The sequence below is a fragment of the Lygodium microphyllum genome, chromosome 9 (assembly GCF_053477565.2).
Source record: "Lygodium microphyllum isolate KBCC chromosome 9, Lygodium_microphyllum_v1.1.10, whole genome shotgun sequence".
Taxonomy (NCBI): Eukaryota; Viridiplantae; Streptophyta; class Polypodiopsida; order Schizaeales; family Lygodiaceae; genus Lygodium; species Lygodium microphyllum.
The window spans coordinates 154,835,410-154,857,549 of NC_141143.1; positions in this window are offsets into that span (position 1 = coordinate 154,835,410).

Consider the following 22,140-nt stretch of genomic DNA (forward strand, 5'->3'; position numbering starts at 1 on the left):
CACTCAGCATTGTGGGCATTTAAGTACATGTGAAAGCTAGAAAGTGTGATTTTGCACAACACACATCGTGTTGCACTACTAGTGTATAAGTGTTGCACATTTGCAAACCGTTGGATTAACAAGGAACATACTAAGGGGGATTGAGCTAAAAATGAACCCACCAATAGGAGTACAACCCTGAGAGTTAGATGAGTGATCCAAGACACCATGAACAAAGACCTAAAGAAGGAGACACACCCCTCAGTCTATTGAGGAAAGGAAAGGCTAGTCAAGATTAGGGATACATCTTTAACCGAGTTAGTTGACCTCATAGACACACTAGTGGGTCAAGAGGCAACTACTATGGTAGGCACTAGCTCGAATGAGAATAATCTCGACCTTGACCTTGACCTTAGCATGGCAAAGTACCCGGACGACATCTGACGACTTGTGACAGTACAACCAACAGACAAGAATAGCACACCATGGAAGGCCAATAGCCAATGCCATAGAGTTAAGAGGAGATTGGCAAGGATATCATTGCAGCACATTGCAAGTTATAGCCAGGAGTGAAGGGCTCAAAGGTTGTGTCAGAAAAGAGAGCTCAATGAGTTTCACAAGATCCTAGCCATCTCAAGTAGGAACAGAATGGAAGGCAACTCCAATAGGGAGAAAGCCCTAGAAGGTGACCTTACAGTGAGTGGGTGTCTCACACGAAAATATTACTAAACAGTACCAATGCAGAGCAAAGTGGGGTAGCCTTGGTGGCATCACTATTGGAGTTACCCCAAATGCCAAGAGCCAAACAAAAGTATCCATAGTTGCAAAGCAACTCGATAAATACCAAATAGGCAATGATGCTTATAGCTTTATTGAGTAATTTGAGCAGGTATGCAAGGCTAACAACCTCATAGACTCACTCAATGAGCACAAGCATTTGGTCTTTGCTTAGGAGACAAGGGACATATATGGTTTACCAATCTTGACAATGCTAAATGCAATAACTTCACTCAACTAAAGGATCTCTTCATCAAGAGATTCTCGGAGGTGGGATACTTCAATAACCTCATTGTTAAGCTTATGAATGTCAACTAGAAAGACAAAAAGGATATACAAGACTACATCACACATGTAAGGAGCATCTACAAGAGGATACCTATGATGGAGCAACACAATAAGAGAGCACTCTCTACCATATTCATTAACGGGATCCGCAATGAAGAACTCTATAAGGCCCTAGTGAGCAACTCAAATATGCAAAGGAATGTGCTTGTAAGAGTCTTTGAGGAGCCCATACAGATAGATGACTTGCTCAGGGAGAGAAACTCTCAAGTTATGCAACAAGGTAGCAATGCGTTTAGGAACGCTAAGAAAGCTACAGCAACTAGTGAACGAGCAACCCCCAGTGAACAAGAAAAAGAAAAGAGTGTTGACCATAACCAAGAGTGTTGATCTCGGATCAAGGCCTTGTGCCAACTATTGGGAAAGATTCAAGCATGACACCATGCATTGTCGATTGCCAAGACAGTTGCTCTACCAACAACCTTACACTCAACCATACTATCTAGGAGTTAGGCAACCATGCTTCGGAAGGGAAGCCCTATTGGCTCTAGCTACACTTAACGATTCAAAACCAATCGCTCTGAGAATAGACATCAACCCAACGGGAATCCCTAGACCACCAAGACCTATCATGACCTCTCTAGCGATGCTCCGAGGCAGTTTGTGGAGGAACCACTAGAGGAAGATTCTTACTTGAACCCTTTTGTCTCTTATGACGAAGAGGGTAATCCCATATTGATGGACTATGGACCTATGCCAGTCATGGTCATAGGCAGGGGAAGAGATAGAGGCCTAAAAGGAGCTCAAAACTAGGAACCTATAGCATGTGGCCATCCAATGCATATCTCATCTCATTGCCCTAAAAAAGAGCAAGAAAATAAAGAGAAGGCTGGCTTGAGATGCCCCGAATGCAGAGTCACACACCTATTGGCCGATTGCCCTAGGCAAAAACCCTCCACTAGCTTGGAAATCATACCATCTGTGCCACTCGAACTCTTTTATGTTGAGTCACCTAACAACGATGCCACACCTATCCCCATAGAGGTCATGACATGAGCTCAAACAAAAGAAGGATAGTATCTCATTACCTAGACCTAGCAACCTAGATGCATCCTCTATAGGGAAGAAGAGTCAACGACGAAGGAAAAAGAGAACCAAGGTGAAAATAACTCTCAAGACTGAGAGTGAGACCACGTTAACCAAGAGAAAATAGGTCACTGATGTTGAAGCAAAAACATCGACTCCTAAGATGAGAGATAAGGGAAGCGCTAAGATTGGAGAGTACCCTAACCTCAACCAACAGCTAAGGGCTGTGGATAAAGTCAAGGAATGGATAAAAGAAGCACAAGCTCACCTTCAAGGAACCAAACCTATCGTTGAGGATGGCAAACTTTCAACCATGAGCCCACTAGTCTCTCCCACATATCTGAGAGCAAGAGAGACAACACCACCATGTGAGCAGCTGCATGGGTAGAATGAGGGGGCCACAACTACGCAAACGGCTCAAGAGCATTGGTAGGAAGCCCATGAAGCTGAGTAGGGAAAGACAGATGGAAATTTGCTAATCACACTAATAATAACTCCTATGACATTTTCGTTGGGAGAATTTCTTGGGCAGAACTCCGCACTTTGGCAAGAATTGAAGCGATGGGAAAAACACAATAATGAACATAAACCGTAAGACTTTCTAGATCATGATGTCATGACACACATACAAAGCCTAACACTGAATCCAATGTCTAAGTCCCCACAATTGAATTCCTTTTGGGAGTGCACTAAGATGTATGCAGTCTTATCTATATTGTTGCCTTAGGAGATACTACACGAAAGGGGATTGTAGACATAGGAGCAGGGATTAGTGTACTTAGTCACACAATCCTACAAACTTGGGAAAACCCGCCGATGGAAATTGCATGGTTCAATGTCACTCTAGCAAATGGGATGAAGGTTAGACATTTCAGAGTCTTGATGGAATGGCCTCTAAAGATAGCACAAATCCAATTCTCCATGAACTTCATAGTTATGGAGTGGATTATGATATCTTGCTAGAGGCAGGCCTTGGATGAGAAATACCAAAGTGATATAGGAATGGGGTAATGGCCAGATATTCTTGGGCAATAGATTAGAAGGAGTATGGACACTTGGAAAACCTCATCAGTGAACTCAAATGCCATCTCTACCCTACTAAAGGGTGAATCGAGGCCTAGAAGCGATTATGGACCTCTAACAAGATACATTCCTTGCCCTAAGGATGACAAAACTGGATTCATGTGCTAGTAATTTAAAGCCCCTCAAGGATCTTATGGAAAGCAAAGATTAGCAATGGACTAAGGTGCATTACTTAAACTTGTCATATAATTGGACTCTCATGATACGTGTGGCAAAACTCGAGAGTAGGAACCTTGGAAGCGATACACAGTCTCAGTGTGAGGATTCTGATGATGAGTATGAAGATTGTTGTTCCATCTACGAGAGAATGAAGAGGAAGTAGAAACCATAGAATATGACATTGATGGAAGAGTGATTGAGAAAATCATGGCATACACTAAAACCTAAGAGGTCAACATGTTTCAAGTAAGCAAAGGAGTTGCCAAGGTAGACTGTGATCGCACTTAGCTGGAATGCCTAGAGATGGTAGACTATGAGCAAGTGAGATTAGTTCATCCTTACACCAAACCATTGTGTGGAGTAGAGTTAGCTTCAAAGTTGTGAGCACTAGGAGAGACATCATCTTCTATTGAGGACAACAAGTACGATTCTGAGTCGAAGACAAAGCTCTAATAGTGACCCCAAAATACTCAATCACCTAGGACTAGATGCACCAAGGGGGACCTTCCAGTCCATCTAAGGGGCAAGAGATTAAAGGAGGAGAAAAAGAAAAATTCAAAGTCATTCGAAGCTGAATGGAAAAGAAAACCCTAGGACCTACCCAAGTGCTTTTCATGAAGTACAAAAAGGGTGATAGAATAGTGGTATTAATGGGAGCCAGACGGAAAGGGCAAGCAAGTGAACCCATCAAAGGGACCAACCAAGGTTAAGTAGGTTAACTTGGCAAGAGAAGAGGACAAGCCTCGACCCATGTACAAAGCAGATGACCTAACTGAGGAGGAAGAGAACAATCTCATTTGCCATCGAATGGGGGGTGTTTGCCTACATAGTTATGTCATTTGGACTGGCCAATGTTCTTGCTACCTTCCAATGCCTCACATGTGCCATCTTTAAGAACATGCTTAGAAAATGGTTGGAAGTCTCTATCAATGATCTATGCATCTGCACCAACTAGAAAGAACACTTGGAAAAGTTGCAAACAGTCTTTGAACAATGTCAACAATACAGTCTCTCATTGAACCCTTCAAAGTGTTCGTTTTGGATGAAGCACGATTGTATTATAGGGCATGTTGTGTCAAGGAATGGAATAGCCATAGACCTCTCTAAATTCAAGGTGATTATAGACCTTCCACCTCTGACCAACTTCAAGGGAGTTCGATGTTTCTTAGGCCACACCGGATACTACCCATGGTTTGTATTGAATTATTCATTGATTGCTAGACCTTTTTACAAAGCTATTGATAGTATTCAAGTGTATCGAAGAGTGTCAACAATCCTACAAAAGACTTAAACAGGATCTAACTTTGACTCCTATCTTAAGAACCCTAGATTGGTCCTTTTATTTTCCACGTGCACATTGATGCATTGTGGGGGTAATGTTGTGCCAACCTAGTGAACATAACCTAGACTATTCAGTGAGCTTTGCTAGAGCAGACAACTCATTGAGACATAAATGACATATTCCACAATAGAGAGGGAAGGGTTAGCCATGGTATTTTCCGTAAAGAAGTTTAGACACTATCTTCTAGTGACACCCTTTACCTTCTTTATGGATCATCACAAGCATTGCTTTATCTTGTAAATAAACCTTGGGCAACATGACATATTGCTTGATAGTTACTCCTACTTTTGGAATTTGATTTCTTTATGGTCATATGCAAGGGAAAACAACATTATATGGCACATCATATATCCCACATACCCAAAGGAGAAGCTGCGAGACAACAGGGAATCAATGATGACCTACTAGATGCGAATCTTTTTAAAATATCCAGCGACGAACGAGAATTGTTTAGAGCAGACCTCACATCATATTGGGCAGATGACATAGTCCGCAGCCTTAAGAACAGATTGCCAAAACAACCCATAGAAAAAGCTAGGTTAAAAAGACTAATCTTGAAGTTCCAACCCCATCAATCGATTATAGCTCAACTATATCAGTTACGATAAGATGGAATCTTAAGGAGATGTGTGTACGATTACGAAATGTATAATGTACTCAAAGAAGCACATGGTGGGATTGTTGGAGGGCACTTTAGTGGAGACACTATAGCACACAAAGGTGCTCAAGTCTTACTTGTGGTTGTGGCCAATGCTATTCCACAATGCAATTAAGGTTATGAAGCATTGTGATGAGTACCAACGGACCAAAGTCCCTACTCATAATAAAGATAAAATGGAGTTGACCTCAATGATCGCATACCAATCATTCAAGAAGTGGAAAATCCACTTCATTGATCCAATTATCCCTACAGCACAATGCTCCAATCCAAGTATATCATTGTTGCCACCACAAACAACCTCACCAAGTGGGTGAAAGCTTGAGAAACTCACAAAAATGATGCTAGGACCATGGTCAAGTTCCTTTGGAAGCAAGTAATCTCACTGTTTGGTTACCCAATAGAGTTGGTTAGTGAGCAAGGCACACACTTTATCAATGAAGTGATCACTCACTTATTATCCACCTTCTTAATAATCCACAAAAATTCCTCACCATATTACCCTCAAGCCAATGGTCAAGCCGAGTCCATGAACAAGATATTGGTGAGTGTTCTAACAAAAGTAGTCTCTACCTCACACAGTCACACAATATCCATAGGACAAACTTCATTCAGATTGACCTATAGAACTGAAGCTATTCTACCAATGGAATCCTTTATTCCAAGCTTGAGAGTAGTAGCTCAAGAGAGATGAGAGGGCCAAGAAGCATGGACAAATGGATTAGTAGATCCGGAACGCCTATTCAAGACTCGTTCATTGCAACCCACTTCCTAATCTGTGAAAAAGCAAGATGTAAGAGTTGATTTAACAAACATGTCAAACAACAAGACTTTGGGCAAGGAGACTTAGTCTTGTTGTACTCTGTCAAGGGACACGGGCAAAAAATAAAGGACAGAGGATTGGGACCCTTCAAGGTTTGCAATATTAGTAGAACAGGAAATGTGGAACTTGAAACCCTAGAAGAAGAGGGCATAGGCTTTTTCAATGGAATTCAATAAAAAAGTATAACCCTTCATCACATCCACTTCATAAACCTCTACTGATAGAGCCATGGACGAATGTGAGGGTTGCAACCATCACCGAACTAGAGGAGAAGGATGAGGAAGCAATGGTGCTGGCCTAATGGTGAATATCCGTAATCACCCACAAGGCATACACCCTTGATGCGCTAATTGATGAGGAAGTCAACTCAAAGATCCTAATGCATGAACATTGGACTGCCATAGGTCAAACCTAGTTGCAACCAACCAATGCAAAACTTAGCCCATTTGGGGGGGCACTCCTATCCACTTTTGGAAAAATGCAAACTAATGGTTTCTATCAAGATTGAGAGCCTATCGATCGTTTTTTATGTGCTTAATCATACAAACATTCTCAAGTGGGTCCTTAATCATAGACCACAATCCTACAAACGTCAATAATTGGGAATGCATAGTGTCCATGCCTCAAATCGTAGGGCTAAACGATGGAGTTGGCACTCCTATAGTTCACACATGTGACTGAGCAGCACTGGGTTCCAAAAGCCCTCCTTCATGCCCAAGGATACTATGGGGATAGCACCCTATTGTGGTTGCCTAAACTCTCAAGTGCTATGTATGATCCTCAATCTCATGCCCCAAAAACCAAGATTCAAAATTGTCAATCAAAACAGGGCATGAGAAAAACCAAAAGGAAGGGTGCTCAATCCTTGAGTCCTCAAATGGTCTATCGACCCCAAAGCTCAACTTAGAGTCCACGAGCAACTGCTCATGAGTAAGCTCCTACCTAATGGCTCTAAGGTGATCACCCCTACAAAAAACACAATGAGACATCATCAATCGAAATCCAAACCTCTCAAACCAAGCTTGCCACATCCATTGAGAATCCTCAAGTAGACATACCATGCATCAACTTGTCATGTTCAACTAAACCCAAACCACCAGCAAACCTTAGGCCATCGCAACCTTGATGATCCATTCTTGAAGTAGCTTCCAACTTGGCCATGGACATAGGGGATGACTTAGTAACATGCATCTAGTGAGTGGACTCAAGCTTCACATTGTTTGCTAGAAGTTAGGAACATTTGGACCTAGGACTACTTGATGAACCCACAGCAAGCAAGGTACATTCATTACCATGTTCTTAGGAAGAATACAAGTTACTTTTTGATAAGACCTCCACTATTGCAGATGAAATGATTGGCAATGAAATTTCATAAGAGAATACCTTAAGCCAACACTTAATCACCTCCTACAAGAAAAGTAAAATTCCCATGCCACCATAGGAACTTTTTGAACTCCAATGACTAGTCGACGAGTTTGAGTCCAATTTCTTACACAAGTGGTATACTTTGCACATTTCATAAGAGAAGACCTTAAGCCAACACTTAATCACCTCCTACAAGAAAAGCAAAATTCCCATGCCACCACAGGAACTTTTTGAACTCCAATGACTAGTCGACGAGTCTAAGTCCAATTTCTTACGCAAGTGGTATACTTTGCACATTTCATGGGCTCCACAGGTTTGCCAAATCATGACCAATGTGGAGCAACAACGTGCCATCAGGAGTTTTGAGTATGACCAAACCTATGTGGGCCCAATCTCATTTAAGGTGTTAGCCATAATAAGGAATCGGCCATTAGAAGACAATATCATGCTCCACCCATACTTGGATAAGATTCTAACAGAGGAGGAACTCCACATTGCAAGTCGACTCAACTCTAGTGACCTCTTGACTAATGTATTAGCTTATAACACACAAGTGGGCATTTTTCCACAAGATATGGACTGGTATGCGACTCTAGAGTATAAGCCCAAGTTCTACGACTGGCTCTTGAAAAAGTAAATCACACCATGGATGCACTAAATGCCCATACACCCTGATTCCCACATGAAAGGTGAGAAGGATCGAAGCTTGCACGCGAGAGCTATGTCGGGAGAGCAAGAGAAAGAAAGAGAGAGACAAGAAATGGGAACTCCAACAACCACAATGTGTGGCCGGGCCTTCCTTTATTCAAACTGTCACTAAAAGAATAAAGAATAAGTGACTGTGACGGGCGCCTGCCACCTGCAGTGTGCAGTGGCGGGTACTGTCAGTGTAGTAATACACAGGCGGCTAGGCAGAGGCACCTTTACCCCCAAAAACCTCCCACTTAAAGGCGAATCTATCCCAATGAGAGAGAAAAAAGAAAAGACAATACAACATGTACACATGTACAATAGGATGAGGAAAAAGACGTCATCTCATCCAATGCCCATTAATCTCCTAAGGAAGGCAAAGCGCTCGGTAGTGAGGCTTTTCATGAGCAAGTCTACAAGATTTTGCTCAGTTGGAATCTTGACAAGGTCAATAGACCTGTCCTCAACGACCTCCCGAATGAAGTGATACCTCACCGCAATATGTTTCGTCTTCGCTAGCTAAGGTGTTAAGTGATTAAATCACTTAGCTAAAAAGTTGTGCTAGTCATATTAACGTAATATGAGAACATATGATAAGATGTTAACGTAAAGAATCTTATTGTTCAGATGCAACCCCAAGCACAGGTTCCAAATCCAACTCCTGCACTAAGTTCAGCTGTGGCTCAAGAGAAGAAATTCCTTCTCAAACAAATTAAGCCACTCGATTTTGATGGCAAGGGAAGGACTGTTCAAGCTGACGCTGAGATCTAGATTGAGTCCATGGAGGACTATTTTGAGGCAGCAAGAACTGCACCTGCTAACCAAGCCATGCTCGCCAAACTCAAGCTTACAGGTAAAGTGAAACTTTGGTGGAAACAATGGTACAGAGACCAAGTGATCTCGGAGGGGACAGTCACTTGGGATAAGCTTAAGGAAGCCATGCGAGGGAGGTATCTGCCACCTGCCTACCGCACAAAAAAGATGAATGAATTCTATGACTTGAATCAGCTAGGATTATCCCTTGAAGCATATTATTCGAAGTTTGTTTCACTCCTAAAGTATGCACCTCCAATGGATATGACACGATAGGTGTCAAAATTCTATGTTGGGTTGAATCCACCCATAAACACTCGATTGGAATCAATGCGCCCAACGGACCTACAAGACGCACTCATTCGAGCTACTCCAATAATACAGGAGGTGCAGGCCAAACCAAGGAACAACAGGATTTGGCCTTACAAAGATCAGAATAAGGGCATGACTAAGGCTCAGACTAAGAGAGCATAGGGTCAAAATCAGGGCCAAAGAAAGAAAGCTAGGGTCAATGCTGTCAACAACTTTGTTCCAACACAAAGCAATGATCGCAATCCACGTTGCTTCCATTGCAATGAACCCGGACACTTCAAGAGGGAGTGTCCCAAGCTTGGCAGAGGGCATCGCGAGGGGCAATTCCAAGGTCAAAATAGAGCCGCTCATGGCCAAGAAACCACCATTATGGCCAGAGGGAGAACCTCCAGTGTTTCCAACAAGGAGCTGGACAATGAAGAAGATCCATCCATGGATGCTGACATTGAGAGGGCAACGGTTCACGCTACTCTTCACAAGAAGGGTCCAAATTGCCAATTCTCGGTGATTCAAACTTCATTAGAATATCAAGGTAAAAGCTTTAAATCCCTAATTGACTGTGGCAGTACACATTCCCTCATCTCATCAATCTATGCAAAGAGATTAGGGATAGCCACAATAGATGCACCTACTTTACTTATGGAATTAGCAAATGGTCGTGAGGTCACTTGTACTAGGCAAACTGCTAAGGTGAAATTCCTACTGGGTGGGAAGCCAACTTCTGTGAGATTTAGGATAATGAACCTAGGTATCCACGAATGTTTACTCGAAATGGATTGGCTAATACCCAATGATGCCCACATCCACTATGGGAAGGGCCAAGTCTCCTTCCAAAATTCTGAAGGGGAACTAGTCATGACTCAAGGTGAGGCTGGTAAGCTGAAAATACAGTTGGCAAAAGCAACACAGATAATAAAAGGTGTTCAAAAGGGTCTACCTGTCTATCTGATTAAACTAAATAAGCTAGATCAGAATCAGGAATCCGGAGAAGAACCTTCATGGTTAAAGGAATACGCAGACGTATTCCTTGAAGATCTGACGGAACTTCCTCCCCAAAGGGGAAGTCGACCACAAAATCAAACTCCTGCTAGGAGCTGCACCAGTCGCAAAGAGGCCGTATAAGATGTCCATCCTGGAAGCTATCAAACTGAAACAACAACTCAAGCAACTGTTAGATCAAGGCTACATCCATCCTAGCAGTTCACTATGGGGAGCTCCAGTGTTGTTCCAAAAGAAGAAAGATGAAACACTTCGCCTATGCATTGACTACAGAGGGTTAAATCAAACAACCATAAAAAATAAATACCCCATTCCAAGAATAGATGAATTACTTGACCATCTTCAAGGGGCAAAGATATTCTCAAAGATAGATCTCAGATCTGGATATTATCATATAAGGATCAAAGAAGAAGATATTCCAAAGACTGCATTCAGTACAAGGTATGGACACTTCGAATTCCTAGTGATGTCATTTGGGCTGATGAATGCTCCCACTACCTTCAACAGGTTAATGCAGGATATCTTTAGGCCCTATCTTGATGACTTTGTACTCGTCTTTTTTGACGATACCCTAGTCCACTCAAAACAGGGAAAGGATCATGAACCCCAGCTTTGCATTGTTCTTGAAACAATGAGAGCACACAAGCTTTATGCCAAGAAGAAGAAGTGCATATTTTTCAAGTGATAGATTGAATATATGGGATTCATTGCATTAGCAGAAGGAATTTTAGTAGATCCAGCTAAGGTCAGAGACATTCTGGAATGGCCAACACCAACTTCTGTCAAAGAAATACGTAGTTTTCTCGGGTTGACAGGGTGGTACAAAATTTTCATAAAAGATTATGCCTTGGTTGCAGCACCTTTGACTGATCTACTAAAGAAGCAAGTAGCAATTGTATGGTCACCTGCTGAACAGACCAGCTTTGACAAACTAAAGCAAAGCTTAGTATCAACACCCATCCTGAAACTTCCTTATCTTAGTAAGGAGTTTGAAGTGGTAATTAATGCTAGTGCACTTGCTTTAGGATGTGTACTTATGCAAGAAGGTCATTCCGTAAGTAGCATATTCTTCAGGGAAATTGAAGAGCCATGAAAGGAATTATGCTACCCATGACCTGGAGCTATTGGTTGTCATCCATGCTCTCAAAATTTGGAGACATTACTTGCTAGGTAACAAATTTTCCTTAGTAATGGACCACAAGAGTCTTAAATGGATTTTCACCTAGAATGAGCTCAATATAAGGAAACATCGATGGATCAAAGTGCTGGAAGAATATGATTTTGAAATCAAATATAGGCCTGGAAAAGAGAATGTAGTTGCCGATGCTCTCAGCCACAAGGCATTTCTAAATTCTCTCATTTTGCAAGGTCCATCAATAGCAAGGTCTCTAGCCACAAAGGTATCAATGCCAAACAACCCGATTCTTGAGCTAGCAAAAGAAGGGGCATATCATGACCCAGTTTATCAGAAAATGCTAAGGGAGATCCCCATCAAGGATCAAGACCCAAAGCTAAAGACGAAGTATCAAGATTTCTCCATCAGTAGTGGACTTGTCTACTTTAGGACAAGATTATGTATCCCTGCAAGCCAAACTCTCAAGCAGAAGATACTTTGGGAAGCCCATGACTCCCCTTTCTCAGGGCATCCTGGTTATACCAAGACCCTTAACACAGTCAAAAGAGCTATTATTGGAAAAGGCTCAAGGGAAACATACTCAAATATGTCACGGAATGTTTGTCTTGTCAACGCATTAAGGCAGAGTATGTTAAAATGCCTGGGAAATTACAACCACTTGACATTCCACAAATGAAATGGGAGTTCATTAGTATGGACTTCATTGTTGGCCTACCCCAAGTTCAGGGAGGATATAACTCTATTATGGTTGTAGTAGATATGCTCACCAAGGTCGCACATCTCATCCCTGTCAAGACGAACTATAAAGCATCAGACATCGCAAGATTATTCATCAAGGAAATATTCAAACTTCATGGGTTACCCCAAAGAATCATTAGTGATCATGACTCTCTTTTCACATCACACTTCTGGAGGGCTATCTTTGAGGCTATTGGAACTCAACTCTTTTTCAGTACAGCTTACCATCCCCAAACTGATGGTCAAACATAATGAGTCAATCAAGTCAATGAAGATATGCCTAGGGCATACTACTGTCGTGAAGTCAATACTTACCCCTGGTTGAGTTTGCCTACAATGCTTCTTACCAATAGAGTATTCAGATGACCCTTTTCCAAGCATTGTATGGGCATGATTGTCATATCCCTTTGAACTTCTCAGATCCAACCTTGAGGGTAGAAGCTTCAAGACAGATGCTGGAAGACATGGATGATCAAATCAAATCAATAAGACAACACATTCAAGCTACCAAGGATAGACAGAAGGCCTACGCTGACTCAAAACGACAAGACAGATCCTTCGTCGAAGGCGATATGGTCTTCATCCGTGTACACCCTAAAAAGAGTTCACTGTCCTTGGGAGAGTACAAGAAGCTAAGTCCGAGGTATTGTGGACCTTACAAGATCACCAAGTGCCTAGGGCCTAATGCTTATAGACTACAGCTGCCCGCAACTCTAAAGATTCATAATGTATTCCACATTAGCCTATTGAAAAAGTATCTATCTAATCTGAATCATGTACTTGATGATCAACAAATTGTAATGCCTAGCCAAGGAGTCCTTGAGCTACGACCTGATAGAATCCTAGATGTTAGGGAGAGGCATTTGAGATCAAGGACCTTGAGAGAATACCTCATCCAATGGAAAGATTATCCAGAAGAGGATGCCACTTGGATGGATGAAAATACTCTCAACCAACAATACCCTCAGATCTTCTCGAGATGAGGACATCTCGATTCCTCTAAGGGAGAGGATGTAACATCCCTCGTGCCTCCCCCAAGAGAACCCCCTCTCCTTTTAATTTTTTTTTAAATTTAGTACAAATTTTTTTACTCTCTCTCTCTCTCCCCGCCGATAGCATGTCGGGGGGAGAGAGAGAGAGAGGGAGTAAAGAGAAGGAGAGGGGGCATGCATCCCCCTAGGTGGAGGGGTGGCGGCCGTTAACGGTCATCTCCCCCCATGTGAAGCACTCCCTGCCCCACCATATAAGGGGAAACAGCCCCTCCCCCCTAGATGTCTTTGGCAGGAGCCCCCCCTCGTCTTCGGCAGGAGCCCCCCCCTCGTCGTCTGCAGCACCCCCCCTCCTCGTGATTAGAAAACGCCGCCCCTGCTGCCACCTACACATCACACCCCCCTCTGCCTGACACACAACCCCCCTCCTCATCATCACAAGGAGACGCCCGGCACGCTGCTCTGACGGAGAGAGAGAGAGAGAGAGAGAGAGAGAGAGAGAGAGAGAGAGAGAGAGAGAGAGAGAGAGAGAGAGAGAGAGAGAGAGAGAGAGAGAGAGAGAGAGAGAGAGAGAGAGAGAGAGAGAGAGGGAAGCTTTTGGAGGGTTCTTCTTCCCCCCCTTAAAGAGAGGTCATACGCCCCCTCTAATATTTCCGAAGATACACCCCCCTTTCATTATGTTTTCTCCACTCAAGGAGAGGCTGCAAGAATTTACTTATAGTTGCATAGGAGAGTGCAAGAATTCTATCTCTCGTACACGCGTCTTCGAGTATGGCCCCGAAGAAACCCTGCAAGTGTGGATGGTGGTTCGAATCAAGATGGCACCGCAACCACGAACGGTTTATCAGGCTTGAATACCACTGGAATCAAGACATCACTCCAAACCCAGATTGCTTTATTATTAAATCATAGATTATAATTATCATGGTGAAAATTATATTCATGTGCATCACATTGATTGCGCGATTGATGGGTAATTGCCTTGGTATGAATTTAGTTGTGATGTTTGTAACAAACAAGATAAATTTTGTTGTAAGATGGCATCATAATAGGTGAAATTGATTAGGTAATTACATCGTAAATTACCCCAAAAAATTCTTGTATGAATTCTTGCATAAAGTGCATTGCTCCTTGCACAAGTTCTTGCAAAATACATTTCAGAGGACATCGAAAGAAGCAAAGTGCATCTCCATATTGTAAGATGGATTCTAAGGTATATGTAATAAACTGCGGAAAAGATTAAAGTGCAGCTAGACTCATACAATGATCACATAAAGTTATAAAGATCAAATCATTTAAGAAGGTTATAGATCATGTAAATAATTACATAGAGGATAATGTTAAGATTGCATGCATAGAAAATACCTTCACATGTGTGGCATAAAATATCGTATGGATTATATCAAAATTGTGAGTATTGAAATGAAGCTATGGCATTACGTTGTGTGCATTAAAGTTGTTGGGAAAATTCAACGTTGTTTGTAATTTACCAAATGGGACGGAGATCCATGAGTCCCATGTCAAAGTCCTTGGTGACTTCAAGAGAGATAGGTAACAGAACTATCTTGACCAACGATGGTCAAGGGGATAGTCAATCTTGATCAATTAAGATCAAAGATAAAGGTACATAGGTACTACAAGGGATCTAGGAGAAATCCAGCAAGTTGACCAACCGAGGATGACGGGGTTGTCCATGATCTATTTTACAAGGAGACATAAGGTAAGGATAATTAGGGTTGCTAGGGTACAAACCCTAACCCAAAGAAAAAGGGAAAACAAGTAACCTAGCTTGCCAAGCCCCTGGAATCTCGCCAAGTCCCGAAAGATCCAGGATCGAATGCTTGGAGCATTTCAAAAGAAGGAATCACACCTTAGCAGTTGGTTGTACGAACGACCACAGAAATGATCGTGATTGTACACTTAGGTAAATTGTTTGAACTTCTTTGCTCAAGAAACTAATCCAAGGCCAAACACTTAATGCTTCAGGCTTATAGCATGGAGGGAGAGGCAGGTTCAGTTACCTCCGACTGCCCGCCTGGCCCTATCCAAGGGGGTTGTTAGCTGCACCGGATATATGGCCCTATCCAAGGGGGTTGTTAGCTGCACCCTCTCGTTTTCCATTCTCCATGAACCAAGTGCAGCATAAATCCACTTCGACTCTATTGTACTTCCTTGAGACTTGGCTGATAGGAAAGAAACCCTGACTTCAGGTCAGTCCTAAGTGGGAACGGTCGGATACTTCCGCTCGGGGCAGACTCGAGAAGATTTAGATCGCAGACCCTATGACATTCCTTGCGAGTGCCACGTGGCACTTTCTAGGCTCCCCTCCTGATGGGCTGCTAAGATGTGTCCCACAAGTGGTCAAGCGGACACGTTACATCTCGGCTCTAGTGAATAAAGTTGAATTCACTTTGGTTTCATGGAGTAAATAAACCTTCACAACTTTGAGGTTTTCCATCCATCTTATCCTCTTCAAATTGGTCTGAATGAAAGCAAGATGGTTTGCGTCGATATAGCAATATCCACTACTTATCATCCAGCGTCTTTCCTAGTATAATGGAGAAGGATCATAGATGTGATCCAAAATCCGCATTACTTGCGTTCTCCATCCATAATCCGTAGAATGCATTGCCGATGTAAACATTGTTCAGAAGACTAGGAATTGATTCCAATCTTCATCTCTCTAGGTAATATTTAAAAAAACACATATCAGTAAGAGAAAGGGAAAAACATCTCACATCTCAGGCTACAATTACCAAGTTTTTTTATTCCTTTTGGCTTTGATACCATTTGTAACATACCCATCTTTATTATGTGACGAGTAACATTTTAGTAGTCACCTAGAGTTTACCTTCTAGCCGTCGCCATCCGTACTCTAACCAAAATGATTGGATTTTGTTTGGCTCTATAACCCTAGGTCTACCCCACAGGGAAAGAGTCCTGCTGTTACCCATGGAGGATCGACGTGAAGGTTCATTATTAACCTAACAATCACCTATCAACAACTAGCTCACATCAGGATGTGTCCTTCGAGAGGGTTGTTTTCCGGAAGGAGCGACTGCCATTACCCTTGGTTTATGGAGTAGATCGCTTTTTTCCAGTAGTAGATTAAGGATGTATGAAATCCCTCGCGGTGCTCTAGTAGAGCCATCATGCCTTTCTCCTAAGATAATTTACAGTTCGGGTTCTTAGATCAAACCTTAAGTAAGTCAGCGAATTGGCCCTTCCTATAGAGTTTCTTCCTAGCGTTTGTTTTTGGGGAAACCTCTCGACTAATCGAGACCACCCTACCATGGGATTGGATTTGTCGGGAATCCATCCACCCGCTTTCCTCTATGGAAGTTCTTAGTTATCTAATTACCTACCACATTACCTGAAACATATAAAAATAGTTTCATTAATTAAAAAGAATTGTTCTATGCATAGTTGTTCGTTTGTGTAATTTACTCACGGACATACAATCAGAATAAAATAAATTCATTGATTATATTGTATAATGTGTGTTCTCCCGTCCGTACAGGAGAAAAATTACAATTTCATGTGTTGCCTCATCCAATGCATCTGCACATCACCAAGATCAAAATCACCTATAGCTAGTGTTTTTAGGTGTCCCAAGTAGAACTTGGGCCATATAGGGCACCAAGTAGTTTCCAGGTGCGTAAAGGATTTATTAGCTAGAGCCCCCTAGCACCCTATCCACCTCTACTTAATACAATCCCTACTGGGAGACCTCTTGCCATCGGAGCTGCGGTCCATGCTTCTGCGGTGATAAATACATCCCCTCTTGGTATGGGGGATTCAATACCTATCCTTGGGGGAGGTATAGGGCTCCTCGATTTTTATATGTTCCAATACTTAATTCAATCGGGATCTAATCTAGAAAATCACAAAGAAGATTGATGTCTTCAAGTAGTTATGACTTCAATCAATCATGCAACTTTCAAGTGATGATTAATCTAGTAGCAATCGATACTTGAATTTCACATAATGAAGTCTTCCCCTTGGAATTTAAGTAAGGGTATCTATATTTTGGGGTCTCTAACTTCCCAGTTTAAGGTTTATTCTTGTAACTAAGTTTCTTGGAGTTATTTTCGTTAAAGAACAAAAAACTTCTATTAGAGCTTCTAGATTAAAACTATATCCTTGGCTAGTTTCTTCAGGGTTTCGTTCTTAGCAAATTCGTCTTGAATTCACCGGTCTTCCTTTCTATGGGGTTAACATTAAAATTCCTCACGATTTCTATTGAGTTCTAGGTTTTTATAGTTCCACTAATAGTTTCTAGCCTATAAGATGTTCTAAAAATTTACCGAGTGAATATTCTAAGATCGCAGTATTTCTCAAGAGACTTATCTTATTTCTATTGAATTCTAATAGAAATTTTTAGAAAAACCTATGGTGTTGCGATTGGTAAAGGGTTGTTATCTACGCTCGTGACTTCGTTAGTGACTCCCGTGCCTGCAACTCTTACTGTTGCTTCCACGTTAGTAGGGTCACTCACGATTTTTACTTTTGAATTATTTTTTTTCAGGGCCTGATGGAAATATGATTCATAGAAGAAGACGAACATGACAGTAATACCGGTTGGCAAGGGTGAAAGACTCTCGATGATGATGGTGGTTATTGCAGGATTTAATGATGTGGGCCTCGTAGATGGTTCTTTTTGCCTCATGTAGAGCAATACTTCTCTCTCTCTAGTAGATGGAACATGGATGAGAGTAGACATATGACTTCTAATCGGATTGATAGAATAGGATAAAGTTCTTTAGTGTCTTCTCTTCTTGGATTAGAGTAGAAGAGGATGAGAGACCTTCAGCATATCCCCTTCCTTGGGTTGAATGGAATGATGTCTCTTCGTCTTGCAGAATAGAGTCTCCTCCTTCTCGATTAGTATCTCGTCCTTGTCAAGATTGCTATTCTCCCTCTTTCGGGTCATCCCCAAGACCTCAATTTATAGTTTTGCCCGCGGGGGGGGGGGGGGGGGGGGGGGGGGGGTAAAAGAGAGGACGCTTGCTTTTTTTAGCGTTTTTTGATGACATCATCGATGATAAAGAGAGAACACTTTCTTTTAGTGCTTCTGATGACATCCGAGAGGGAGCGCCATTTTTATAGCGCAAGGATAAAAATTTACAAATCTATGGGTGAGCACTCATGTGGCATGTCGTCGGGTGGCCGTCACTCCAAGGCGGCGACCAAGGCATAGACCTTGGCATACTTGGCAATGGGCTACAAAGCTTCGTCGGCGCCATTGGCTCTGCAGAAGAATCTCCCACTAGCTTGTAGGAAAATCTTCCCAGGAGGTCACCCATCTCGGTAGTGTCGTCACCCAAGTGCACTTTATCGCGAAGTGACTATCCACTGGGCTAGTTCTTTTTGTTATTCTATACTATAAACATAGTTTTAATAAGCTAGTCTTGGGAGGGTCCAAGTCTTTCTTCCATGAACTGGCATATAATACCTCATTAATAATAATAGTTATCTTCATAATGAGAGTTAGTTTCATATTTAGAGCTATTTTTTTAAAATGTGCAACATAAATCAATTTTTTTTGGAATGTATATGCACATTAAAATAAACTAAGTAATGGGGACATTACAGATTGTGAGAGAAGAATAGGATAGAAATGCCTGTGGTAGAGATTTTAACATGTCTCAGTCTAGGACATGTGGATAGTCTAGTAGTAAGTCATGTGGCTGTAAGTCTAGTCTTACTCGTCATTATTGTGGGAAAGCATATCATATTATGCCATAATGTCATAAAATGCCCAAAGACAAGTGCAAGGAAAAGGGAAAGGTAAAAGTGTAAGACAATAATGATGATCGTAACATTGTACCTAGCAAGGCTAGTGTCAAGTTTGAGGAGATTAATATGGTGCAGCTTGATGTATTTAATGATCTTATCTTGGCATCTTCTTCTTTGGATGCTTCACAACTAACTGATGCATTGTCAGGATATACTCAGTGTTGGTTGATAGATTTAGGGGATTCCTTTCATGTGACCCCTCATAGAGAGTGGTTTCCCTCCTATTGTTATATGACTGGATCTGTCTGTTTTTGGATAATGACCTAGTTGATATTGGTGATGCCTAGCCGCATTTTGGTTATGTTGTCTCTTTTGGTGATTCCTCATGGAAGATTTCTCGTGGGAATCTTGTTATTGCACATAGTGCTACATTTTGGTTGAAGTAACATATTCACTCTTCATGATGTACATTATTGTACTAGCTCTCACAAAGAGCCTTACCTCTGTTGGCACCTTGGATGATGTAGGTTATGTTGTTTCTTTTAGTGATTCCTCATGGAACATTTCTCGTGGAAATCTTGTAATTGCACTTAGTGTTAAGTCTAGTACCCTCTATCCTTTGCTTGTATCTGGATTAGTTGACCATGTTTTGGTTGTGTCTGTAGTTCTACATGTATCTCATTGGCATCATCGCCTTGGGCAGATGTCTTTGAAAGAAATGAAAATGCTTACCAGTTTACAAGTTCTTCCACCCCTAGACTATAAGTGTTTTGACTCTTGCGATAATTGTTTATATGGTAGGTAGACACATAGTATGCATAATAAGTCTAGCATGAAGTGCATGGGTGAGCCATTGATTGTTATTCATTTAGATATATGGGGTCTTATGCCCTGTCAATCACTAGGTGGTGTGAAGCACTTTTACATCCATTGATGATTACTCACATAAGGTTTGGCTTTCAGTATTAGGAAGAAATTGGATGTCTTGTCTACCTTTTTCAAATCAAGATGTTTTTTTTGTTTGAGCTTTGTTGTAAGGAGATCTTGCCATGCATATACCAATAAGTACTTCACTTGGTCGATTGGTTGAATTCAATGTATGAGTAGTTGTTGCTGCCTCCCTCCTCTTCTTATATGCCTCCCTTATGTGGGATGCTATAGTTTTATATTCTACTCTATTTTATATGCAAAACGGTTTCAGATTAATTGAATGTTAGGGTCTACATCGAGACTTGTAATCCAGGTGTGCCCGAATCCTTAACTATTAGATCAACATGTGATCTCATTACTATATCTATCTTGGAGGTTGACCAAGTGAAACCATAATCCCCTTTTGTTTACTTTACACAAGGTTCGTGTGGTGATGCGTGCATTGTGAAAATGAAACCCTTCACCTTGGGTTGACACACCATTTCAGTGTTAGTTGGGCTAGTAAGTCTTGATTATATAGTCTTTTTTTATCTCTCGTTGAATGAATTTTATTAGGGTAAAGAGCAATGGCCAATAACTAAGCAAGAAACCCTTATATATGTACACATTGTATAATCATATATAAGTGAAGATAACAAAGAACAAGGACACCATTTATTTTATACACATACAAATATATTGTGTTCTTTTCTCTCCCACGACCCTCTTATACTCCATAGATTCCACCTTGCTCCCACCATTTCTTCCCTCTCAACTGGTATGTGAGTGGCATTCGGTGTTCATGGGAGCTTATGCTTGGAGTGAGGAGCATGAGGGAGAATTCAAACTACTTCTTTGACATTGATCCTTACTGCCCACACCTTGATAGAGGGACTATAATCATCATTGAGCTCTATATTTAAGGCGAATTGGTGCTTTCACTTGAGGAGCCTTGAGGCTCGATTTTGGGGCTTCCATAGCCAATTTGGTTGCATTTTGCCAACCATTAGTGGCTAGAATTGATGCAAAACAACTTGGATTTGGATGCTCAGAAAGAGGTTTTGTATACTTAGAAAGATTGAGTAGCATTAAAGCTTTCCAAGAGAAAAGAAATTAGTATTTTCTTCTATCTTGTCCTCTCAAATATATATACAATGGAGGAGAAAGTGAGAATACATTTCAAACATTCACTTTGGGACACATTCCATCCATTTTGAGTGAATATAAAGCATCATTCAAAAGTCTTGGATAATTACAGAAACTTGATAATACTTCAATATTTTGGCCATAACTTTTGCATCCCATATCGTATTGAGGTATCCTATAGCTCAAAATGAAGTGTTGATGAGTCCTATAGATCTATGTAATATAGAGTTGAGTTTGTATAATTTTCAATTCTTTCTTTTACGTAAAATAGAATTGTTATGGTTTAGGCAATACTTTTGGACACTAGCTCAAAAGATACTTGGAATATGTGGAAAATCTCGCAACAAAATTAGTATGCCTTTGGGAGTATAAAATATTATTTTTTGCATTAATTTAATGTTGGTTTGATATTTGGATCACCATTGCTTAGCTTTGTGGAACACTTTGTTTGTAGTCCATTGGTCTACTTTGAGTTTTGCAATTGGATATATCTTACTATTTTTAGTGTGCAAATATAATTTTTTCATTATGACTTCTTTATAACATTAAAAAAATGCATTGCTCAATATTGAAAAGCTTGATAGGACAAGCTTTTCATATTGAAAAAAGCAAATATACAATGTGTTGCTCGAGAAAGCGTAGGCATAGCTAATTAAATGTGGTGGGATTAAGCTGGAGAACATGGATCCAAATGTATGGGAGGAATTGGATAAGTTGACATGCTGTACTATTATGTTGACACTTTCAAAGTCTATGTATTTTAGTGTAAAAGAAGTGGAAGGTGCATATGGCGTATGGGAAAAGCTTGGTAACATTTATGAAAAAGAAAGTGTAGCCTTGCACGTCTATTGGCTAAAAAAACTCATTGATCTCCACATGGAGGAGGGAGCTAAATACAATATTATTTTCAACCAATTAACATCTCGAAAGATTGTCTTTCATGATTTAGTAAAGGCCATGTTTTTGTTAGTTACCTTGCCTAAGAGTTGGGGGTACTTTTAGGACTGCCATTAATAACTTTGTCCTTGTAGGTACTCTTATAAGTGCTAATGTTGAGAGCAATTTTTTCACAAATGAGGTAAATAGAAAGAACAATGAAGGGTCAAAGAGCTC